We start from the raw sequence: 11244 nt of genomic DNA, 5'->3' as shown, positions 1-11244 counted from the left end.
GCTTGGGTAACTCAGCATTTGCTCGCGGAAGGCAAAGATCCATCGTTCGAGTATCAGTCCGGCACACAGTTTTCGTGTGCCAGGAAGTTTCATTCCTGTTTATATTTGTTAAATAACGGTCACCTAGTCATGGGAGAACTTTCGGGAAGTAGGATTCTTCAATGAAAGTCGATTTCATAAATTACTAAATTTTTATTCAAATTTGTAACTATTTGAAATATTATTAGCATGTAACTTTTGGAAAACAAGAACTCAGAAAACTAAAATGAAACCCGTAAGTTAATTATGTAGGACTTTGACAGACAATATTGTGGAGACTGAAAGAACAACAAAATCAGATTTCCTCTTTTGCACAGTTTGCATATTGAAGTTGTGGGAGTACAACTGAGCTTTCGACATACCGCTGTGGATGTCGGAATGGTCTGCATCACTTGGACTGGCTGATAGATAGCTCCCCATGTGCTCAAACGCATTCACGGAAAGAGGTGTCGCGCGATGTATAACTAATAGGTCAGAGTGACCCAAGCAAACATGAAGCTGGTAGCTGTACCTCACGAAAGATAACGAACAGGGCGATTTATCATGAAATGAAACAGTGGTCTACATTGTTCCCTGTTGTTACAAGGTTCCCATCTGCCATGCATGAATAACAAGATACTACAGGGTCTTTGTTCCTACAAAAAAAAAGCACTCCGTCTTCAGGCCACGAGTGGCCCTCCGGGACCATCCGACCGCCGTGTCATTCTCCGTGGAGGATGCGGATAGGAGTGGCGTGGGGTCAGCACACCGCTCTCCCGATCGATATGATGGTATTCTTGACCGAAGCCGCTAATATTCGGTTGAGTAGCTCTTCAATTGGCATCACCCCAAAAAATGGCAACAACGCATGGCGACCTGGATGGTCACCCATCCAAGTGCCGTTCACGCCCGACAGCGCTTAACTTCAGTGATCTTACGGGAACTGGTGGAACCACTGCGGCAAGGCCGTTGCCTTTGTTGTTATAAGACATGCACATAATAGGAGAATTAACAATTGTTGATACGGATCAGTACTAATGTATAACTTTAATGCCCCGGGAAAGACGGGATAGTTTAGATGGTTGGAACAAGGCCTTAACTTAACGCATGAATTGTGGGATGACAAATCTGTGGTGATCAGTTAGTAATTGCCAGAATCTGCAAGAAGAATAGCTATCCGCTGGGGCGAGTGGTTCTAGACGCTTCAGTCCAGAACCGCGCTGCTGCTACGGTAGCACCTTGGGCATGGATGTCTGTGATGTCCTTAGGTTAGTTAGGTTTAATTAGTTCTAAGTCAATGGGACTGATGACCTCAGATGTTAAGTCCTATAGTGCTTAGAGCCAGTTGAACCATTTTACAAGAAGAATGAAATACTATGCATGCCAATAACATTGTTGATTCGGTCACTCGAATAAAGTATGAAATTCGCGAAATGTACCCAATCCTAATAGCGTGCTTACAAACTCACAGTAATTCTCATACCGTGCTAGTGTGAATGTAGCCCAGCAATTTTTCTTGCGTGGGACAAATTATGTGAAAAACAAATTATATGAAAAACTGCAGGAACCTGTCTTGAGCTGCGTTAGAAGTAATCAATGACAAAGATATTGGTGTTCCGTGAGAAACTATAGACCTGCACTGTGGACTGGGATAGACTTCTTGGCACCGGTTTCCATGGGGTTAGTAACTTCTGCGTAAAACGTTGTGAGAGAGCCCTCACTCGCTAATCTAAGAAAGTGGCAGAGTACGAGAATCAGGCCACCAGTTTGCTGGCGACAAACATGCAGGCTGAAGTAGAAACCTGAGCTGAGGAGTTGGGGAGTATTGTAGTTGTTAACTTATTGCATGACTGGGTGTGCTGTTGTAGGAAAAGATCTACATGGAGAATTTGTTACAAGAAATCTCGACTCAGCCATCACAGGTCAAACGAATGTCGACTACTTCTGATACCACGAACGGAAGAGCTATTGGCACAGATATTAAGGGGCCATTTCTATTCTAAGACAAATTTATATGGCTCTTTTCTCTAATTGCCTTGGATGTTTTGTGGCAATTAATATACTTATCGTGCTGTCATTAAATTAAACGAACTTTTGGTTTTGTGACCACTCTTGTACCCTAAGCTCCAAATTATGTAGTGATTATAATCACGGGAGCAACAAACAAGTGAAGCTTAATGAGTTTAAGAAATATTTAATACAATTAAAGTTGGTTCATTTAAATACCAATGAAATACATGTAAAATGGATGACATATTGTCGGAGAAATTTTGCAGCTGCTGAGAATGTTTCTTATTATTGTCCACTCAGTGGTAAATATTCACGCTTAATTACTAGTATAGGTGGTTGCTAACTATCTAAACTGGCAATCAAGTGTCGATATTTGCAGCTGAGACTGTAATAATAAATGTCCCTTCTCGGAATCTGACAGATAATCCCAAGAGGTTCCGATCGTGTGTAAAATACAGTAGCAGCAAGGCACTGATACCAGTGGTAATACACCACACTGTTGCTGATCTGGCCATTCCTTGCACATATGGTTGCCACATAAGAGGTTCGAAATGGTTCAATTGGCTCTAAGCACTATGGGACTAAACACCTGCGGTCGTCCCCTAGAACTTAGAACTACTTAAACCTAACGAACCTAAGTACATCACACACATCCATGCCCGAGACAGAATTTGAACCTGCGAACCAGCAGCGCGGATCCGGACTGAAGCGCCTAGAACGGCTCGGTCACAGCGGCCGGCGATAAGAGGAAATCCCGGATTACTGAGAATGACTTAAACTTAGTGTAAACATATAGGGATTTTACTTTGTAAAATGCAAAGATCCATTCATTTATACATAAAACCTAGTTCTTGCTATGTACATACACAGCAGCATCAGTCACTGTGAAACATGTCCCAAATTTTTAGTTGTATTGATGATGCGCGACGGCCAACTGAATGTTGTATAACGCACTACAAGGAAGATGTCTGCAGGTTGAGCATCAACAGTGGGAGCTATCTCTATGTTCTCTCCGTCTATGACCTCTTCTTCATCACTTTCATGACTTCCCTGTACGTTTTTGATAATCTTTTCGCCTTATAAACTAATGTCGCATGCATTTGCTCGTCAAAAATTTACTCAGCAGCAATGGTTTTCTGAGAAGGACCTTAGTTGAACTTTCCTCTAATTTCGAGTTTGTGCTTCTGGTCTAGTTTAGCGTGTTTCCTTTTAGAAGGTGTGATACCGAACCGTAAAGAACACTACAATTTGAAATATGTGTTGCATTTCTGCATGAGCGACTAGAGGGTGGATATGGGCCGGATTACTGAGAGGCTAGGGCCGGATTAGCGTGAGTTTAGTGTGTTAGTGATGACGGTGCCAATACCGGGGAGTTGTCTAACACAATTTTCCGAAATTTCTGCACCAAGGAAGACGAAGTATGTATTCCACAATTCGAATCGAAAGCAACTGCCAACATGAGTAATCTAAAACTAGAGCAGCTTAAAGCACTCTTTTTTTAATGCAAATCTAACCAGTCCATATTGCATACGAATCAGGTTCATATCAGAGTATGATATCACCATTCGAAGCAATCATATAAAACCCCTCGGAAGACGAAAGACTGATACCACAGGACTGGAAAATTCCACAGGTTACACCAATCTCATGAAAGGAAATACGACTAATCAGTGAATTACAGGTAATATCATTGACGTAGATTTTCAGTAGTATTTTGGAACATGTACTGTTTTCGAAAGCCACGATGGGTAGCCGCGCGGTCTTGGGCGCCTTGTCACGGTTCGCGCGACTGCCCCGTTGGAGGTTCGAGTCCGTCATTGGGCTTTTGTGTGTGTGTGTGTGTGTGTTGTCATAACGTAAGTTCGTTTAACTTACATTAAGTAGTGTGTAAACCTAGCGACCGATAACCTCAGCAATTTGGTCCAATAGGAACGTACCACAAATATACAATTTCTTTTGTTCGGAAATTATGAATTACCTCGAAGGTAATAGTCTATTGAAGCATAGGCAGCACGGATTCATAAATTTTCGATCTTGTGAAACAAATCCAGCTCTTTATTCAATGAAGCAATGAGTGCTTTCGGCAGGGCGTCTCAAACTGATTCCATATTTCTAGATTTGCTGAAGGCTTTTCGCACCGTTCCTCACAGGGGACGTGTAATTAAATTGCTTGCCTTTGGAGTATCGCTTCTCTTGGGCGACTGAATTAATCATTTCCTGCCAGAAAGGTCGAAGTACGTAGGAATCGACGGAAAATCATCCAGTAATACAGAAATGATATTGGTGCTCCCTCTGCTGTTCATAATCTATATAAGCGATTTAGGAGATAGTCTGTATAGCCCTCTTTGGTTGTTTGCAGGTGATGTCATTTACCATCTAGTAGAGACATCAGAAGATCGTAAGCAGTTGCAAAATGACTTTACAGTCGGTATTTATATGGTGCGAAAAGTGGCAACTTTCTCTGACCAAGGAAAAGCGTAACGTCATCCACACAAAGATCGAAAAAGAACGTTAAATTTCGGTTACACAATAAATCACACAAATCTAAAGGCTGTGATTTTGATAGACATCTATGAATTACAGTAACGCACAACTTAAATTGGAACGATTTCGTAAATAATATTGTGGGTGTGCCGATTTGTTTTCTCTCCGGCACTCATGAATTCGCGCAATAACCGCCGACTGAGTAGTCCCTCCGCCTGTTTCGCTGATTTTCGTCAGCGGTGATCCGCGTCCTGCTATCGAGTGGCGCTGCCGGCGCCAGAAGTTGTCACGAGGCATGGAGAGCTGTCTGGATGCTCTGACACCCAAACCTCTAGATCTCACTCAGATCGGTACCAAACGTTGTATGTTGATAGTGTATCAACCAAAACTCCGATCTAGTTCGTACTGTGTGCTATCGTCCTGGAGAACGGGCTTAAACGTTAATTAAAAGTAACACCAGAACCACGAAGCACAGGAAAAGCATAACTTGAGTGACTAATACGCGTAGCTTTCCTGGGGATGTTGTTAGAGCGTTAGATCGTTACACCCCACACATGACAATTTTTTTGCTGTATTATGCGTGGAAGTGTTATATGGGACTACTTATACTTCCGCACGTGTGATGCAATTCTTTCTTTATTCTACGGTTCAGATTGTTTAAGTTCATTGTGTGAAACTACAAACACACTAGCTTCTTCATCACGAGTGACTGCCAAAAGAACATTGCTACAAACTCCGAAATGTCCATTCACATGTCAGGTAAATGTTCTCTCATTTAACAGTTTCACGAGCAAACAGTTAGAAGTAACTGCATTCAGTGGGGTTTGAACGCGGGAGCTGCAACGACGACCTGGCTCTCTGCCAACTCATCTACGAGAGATCATCAAAACGGCTACTTACAGATATGTCTTTCACGCACTGGTGTTACTTTTAATTACGTTTACGCACGTTCTACTGGTCGACAACACATGGCACAAACTAGCACACAGAATGGTTCAAATGGCTCTGAGTACTATGAGACCTAACATCCGAGGTCATCAGTCCCCTATAACTTAGAACTACTTAAACCTAACCAACATAAGGACATCACACACACCCATGCCCGAAGCAGGATTCGAACCTGCGACCGTAGCAGTCAAGCGGTTTCGGACTGAAGTGCCTAGAACCGCATGGCCACCGCGGCCGGCTAAACTAGCACATAACACGAACTAAATTCGTGTTTTGGTTTATACTCTACCGACGTACCACGTTTGGTACTGATATGAGTGTCTGACATCTGGAGGTTTTGGTATGAGTGGCATGCCACTTGCGATTACAATGACAACGTTGTCTAGGGGCCGTACGGTGGTGCCGCCGATCTTAGGCTTTTGGCGTGGTCCTGATATGTGATTACACAGGACATGATCGTAATTTTGTAGCCTGAAGTTGATTAACGGTTTCATTGCTTGTATCTCTTAATCACTGCAGCTTGGTACGTTTGGTTGCTTAGCCACACGTCAATGTAATCCGTCGTTGAGCGGTGCTGTTGGTTCCGGGTGTTCGCTGGTATGTTTGCAGATCGTTACACAGTTCAGCGATGTTTTTGGTCGTGTTCTCATTTTACTGAGCTACGACTCAGTCACAGTTCGCATCCGTTTACGCGAAGATATGCACCGAATGGCACACCGCCGTGAAGTTGCTGCCGTGTATTACAATAACGACTTCATCCAAACACTAGAAGAACCAGCCTTTGTTAAACAACATAAATTATTGTGGCGCATTAAAGGTCTAAAAGAAGAACTTGGTGAAGTGTCCACCCTAAGAAAAATATTGTTTTGTTCTATCACGTCATAGATAAGCTTATACAACGTATCTGCCTAAACTGTGTATATTATGTAATAAAAAACGTGTTATTATTCAAAAACCCCTTCTGCAGTAGAAAAATGAGCGTAAAAAGAAGCTGAAAAATTTAACTTTGCCCAGTAGCCTAGGGCAGAGAAGGAACACTAAGGCCGAGATGAAGTAAACTCTAGTTTTTTAATGTTTATATTGAAATGTCTCTTCCTAAGCTATGTCACCAAATCAGTGCCTATCACTTTCTTCTCTTTGTTGAATGGGTATAGTGAATTTTTCCCCTCAGCAAGTTGAAAATAAAGGTGACATGAATCAGTTAGTGATAAATCATAATATCTTCCTGTGGATTGCATATACATATGAAGCTCTCATAAATGTTAAAGTCTTCACTAACATAACATTGTATCAAGGACTCTGCCTTGAAGCGTGTTTCTTCAGGCACTGAATATTTCAGCTGGTGCATATTTTCCCTTTCTCACAGCAACGAGTTTCTGCTGCATAGCTGCTATGATAATGCCTTAGTATATTTATTTGCTTATCAGTTCTGTTGTCTCGGAACAAGATGAGATGATGATGTCCCATACGCCGAAGGAGCGTAGGGACAAGGTCCTAGCGGAGGTGGCTTGCCATTGTCTTCCTCCGACCATAATGAGGATGAATGATAATGATGAAGACGACACAACAACACCCTGTCATCTCGAGGCAGGGAAAATCCCTGACCCCGCCGGGAGTCGAACCCGGGAACCCGCGAACCCGTGAACCCGTGAACCCGTGTGAGAGAACGCTACCGCAAGACCACGAGCTGCGGACCGAAACAACATAAAACATTGCAAAAGATATGCTCGGGAAAAGTGGCCACTTAGCCACTTTGCCCCGTCAGGCGTTTGGCAACTATGCCGGACTGGACGCAATTACGCTAAATGTTGTCTGAATACTAAATTGTATAACCTAGGTAATTCATAAACAGGTGGTTTAGAATGCTAAAATTTAATCTTTTACCACTTTTGTAACAGTTAACCTTCACAATATATTTTTAATATATGCAAATTAATTTGTCACTTGCCTTACATCAGAATCGTAGGAAACATAAAGAGTTTCACTGTAGAGTAGCACCCACAACTGTCACCACGGAACTCGCTAATAGAATCAAAGAAGCTTTTTTGAATAGTTTGAAATTCTCACCACTTGGCTACAGGAGTCTCCCGGAGAACAAAACGAGGAGGCCAGTTTACCCGCTCTGCCAGCTATAGCCGCCCAGGCCCAATACATGGTTTGCTGCTTCCCAGATAGCAATCTTAATATTAAAATAGTTGGAGGTATGCACCCTGCCAAGACATGCCAGATGGACGTTAAATATTGGCAACAGACGTCTCATAATTCGGAATAGGCGCCGTGACATCACGTAAGACCCATGACACCGCCGAAACACAAGCGGGATACGTGTCTAAAATATTAAAGAGACCCAAGTGAATTATACACATACAATTAAAAGACGCTGGCTATTATTTATGTATCATGAAAATCTATCATTTCTTACACAGGTCAAAATTATTCCTACTCACAAGTGCCAGTATTCCCAGGTTCGCTCTTTGACCTATGAGTGTGCATTCTGAATAAGACGGTTCCATAATTACATTGACAGATCCTGTTTCTGAGGAACTAACATCGTGATGTACATCACTAACCAACGCATCAGCAAACACCAATGGCATTCAGCATTTGTCGATACGTCAGGCTCGTTCGTGGCAGGTGAGAGACGACGTTTCCAGCTTGATGGACATTAGGGACACACTGAACAAATTCTTTATGCGTCCCAAGAAGTGCTAGCCATATAATTAGCAGTCCTCAAAGTAGCGTACTACCCACGTCTCAGTTGGATGGTGCATTTGCCAAAGGCCACTAAACTGACATTATAGACCTATAGCTTAATAAACCACGAAGTTAGGGGATCGTTCTCCTGGACACAGAAGAGATCGAGGATGGTACCTCTGTGATACTCAATAAGAATAAAGCCTTTCACACATAGAATTAATCAATTACGTCAAGACGGTGAGACATACTTCTGGCTCACTGGTGTTGACATATGCGCACTAGAGTCTTTCAATAGTAATAACAATTAGTCAAGATAAATAACGTAGAGCTATAACAGAGAGAAAGAAATAACTAAAAACGTAGAATTTGCATCGGTAAACTAACAGTTTCAACCAGACGGTGGGGCCTTTGAAGTTTTTTTTTTTTTTTCCTTTATTGAATTTCGATTCTCTCCAAATGGGGCGGGCTGGCAGCAGCTTAGTAAGCTGCTCTTCAGCTTACAGAATTTGTAAAACATAAGAAGATAAGAAACAATAAAAGCAGGCAATAAAACGGTGACGTAAATTGTAAAATGGCTGAAAATTGTGGAAAGATAAAACATAAGACAGAGGGTGGGCTATGCTAATAAAATACACAGGAAGGACACAGGTAAAATAGTGGACACACAATTAAAAACATGGGGACAGTCTGGTTTCTGTTGACAAGAGATATAAAAATCACTCCCAGTGACAGCATGATGTCTGTTCACAACACCTGAATAGATGAAAAACAACAAACCTGGAAAAACTGTGCTAAAAATTCGGCATGAAGATGACACACCACAGCCCAGGGGCGATTGGAGGGGGGGTGGGCGACAAACCTTGACAGATGGGGGGGGGGGAATGGGGAGGAGACGAAAAACGAAGGGGGGGGAAAGACGGAGGAAGAGGACTCATAAGGGGGGGGGGGGCAGGGCAGAGTCGAGAGGGAATGGGGAAAGGCAGAGAAGGGAAACGCAAAAGGCCTCGGGGGAGAGAAGGGAGGCAGAGGGAGGGTAGGCAGGGAAAAACATGATGGAAGGGGGGCAGAGGGAGCTCAGGAAAACGATAGAGGAAGGGAGGGGGAGGTGAGGATCAGAGTTGATAGGAGGGATGGAGGGAGAGAGGGCACCATTCAGGTGCGGGAGTTTAGGAAGCCACCTTGGGAAAGGAGATGAAGGGTGTAGGGATGGAGGGTAGGGGAGGCACAACAGTGAAGGCACTGCAGAGGGTGGGGGTTGGAGAGGAGAGAAGCAACAAGGGATGAGAGGAATCAAGGTGGAGGGAGGTGTAGAGTATGCGGATATGTTCGATAAATAGGAGCAGATGAGGGAAAGGAATCAGGTCGTAGAGGGACAGGAGGCATATATGGAAGGCGAGGCAGAGTGCATGGCTCTGGAGGGACTTACAGAATTTGTGGCGGATTGGGGGGAGGGAGAGGTGAATATTGAGGCGGGACTGGCATAACAGAGGATGGGACGGATTAAGGATTTGTAGGTGTGGAGGATGGTAGAGGGGTTAAACGCCCATGTACGGCCAGAGAGGAGTTTGAGGAATAGGAGGCGGTTGTGGGCTCTGGATTGGATAGAGCGGAGATGAGGGATCTAGATGAGGTGACGGTCAATGATGATTCCAAGGTAGGTGAGGGTGGGAGAGAGGCAGACAGGACGGGCACAGATGGTAAGGTAGAAATCAAAGAGCTGGAAGGAGCGAGTGGTACGACCTACGATGACTGCCTGGGTTTTGGAAGGATTGATTTTCAGGAGCCACTGGTTATACCATGTGGCAAATAGTTCTAGTGATTCTGGAGAAGGCAATGGGACCGTTGGAGGGTAGGACCGAGGGCAAGGAATGCGGTGTCATCAGCATACTACAGGAGGAGTATTGGAGGCCGTGGCATCTTCTATTTATCTCTGGCGTCAGCGGCTGGTCGGCGTAATTGGCCGCGTGAAATTTAAAGGAGCAGGCTATGACGGGCTGACAGGTCGATTTCCAGAGAGGCTGGAGGGAGTGACGAACTCGTCCGGGAGAGGGCAGTACTCCCTTGTTCCGAGAGTGGTAGGCGATTACGGGCGCAGCGAGCAGTCAGCCGTGAAATAGTGCGGGCCCGCTGTTGGTTTGGCGTGACGCAGAGGAGCCACACAGCTGAGTGAGTGGGTCGGCGCGGCGAGGCCACAGTGTCCCCTGTGGAAGTCGTTACTGTCCGTAGGCGATTTAGGCATGGGTGTGGCTATTTCCTGTCCTATGGCATCACACGGCATCTTCAACCCTCGTGCTGCTGTTACCGACGGCGTCCTATCTAGCAGGTGAGCCTTTTTAAGTTCCGTGTTCCGAAATAGAACGTCGTTGGTGTTTATTTTTCAGTTGGAAACCGAACCGTGTTGTGATTATACTGCTTTACTTTCTGGCTCAGCAACAAGATTCTGCCTTCAAAATGAGTTACGATGGTAATAGCGAGCACGTACGATTTAAGGGGCTCCGGAACGCCCTATACTTGCAATGTTAAAATAACGCTTATAAATTACATCTTTCCTCACAAAGTATTTGAGGTAGGAAGTTGAACTTTTTACACATTATTTATTGGAATATGGGCTACAACTTACCACAGGGATTTTACAAAATTTTACTTCAGTTATTAAAGATGACTTTTTTTCAATTGTAATGAAAAATCACAACATTTTTTTGCAATTTTTTATTTATATATTCAAAAATACACAGTTTTTTGGAAAAAGGCTGTGTTAAATTATGCAGAAGGTACTGTGTAACATTTACTGAAAGTTTGAAACAAATATGTTTGGAAGATCCTTAGAAAACATGTAATTAGTATGAGAAAATAAAAGTTTTGGGAATCGAGCGACAAAGATTGGATTAACTTTTTAATGCATTCCAGGTCCATAGGATGGATTATCTTCATCCTCTGCAAACTCCTCCTCCAGCTTCCTCTTGTTCTTCCTCCTGTTTACTCTTGCTTGTATTTCTAGACTCTTTACAGCCCTGTCTGCCGCCCGAAGGCGTACCCATTGGAACCTATCTTCATTCCCATATTTCTAACTACCTTGCACCTTACAAT

The 11244-nt window shown here is 43.6% G+C and overlaps 1 pseudogene; it reads right to left on the bottom strand.

Annotated features, from left to right (window-relative positions):
• Positions 1 to 874: 874 nt before the first annotated feature.
• LOC126253831 (5S ribosomal RNA) lies at positions 875 to 992 on the bottom strand (annotated as a pseudogene).
• Between the last annotated feature and the right edge of the window lie 10252 nt (positions 993 to 11244).

Source organism: Schistocerca nitens, chromosome 4 (assembly GCF_023898315.1).
Source record: "Schistocerca nitens isolate TAMUIC-IGC-003100 chromosome 4, iqSchNite1.1, whole genome shotgun sequence".
Classification (NCBI taxonomy): Eukaryota; Metazoa; Arthropoda; class Insecta; order Orthoptera; family Acrididae; genus Schistocerca; species Schistocerca nitens.
Note: the sequence above shows the minus strand (reverse complement) of the source record. Positions and strands in the feature narration are given on the sequence as shown.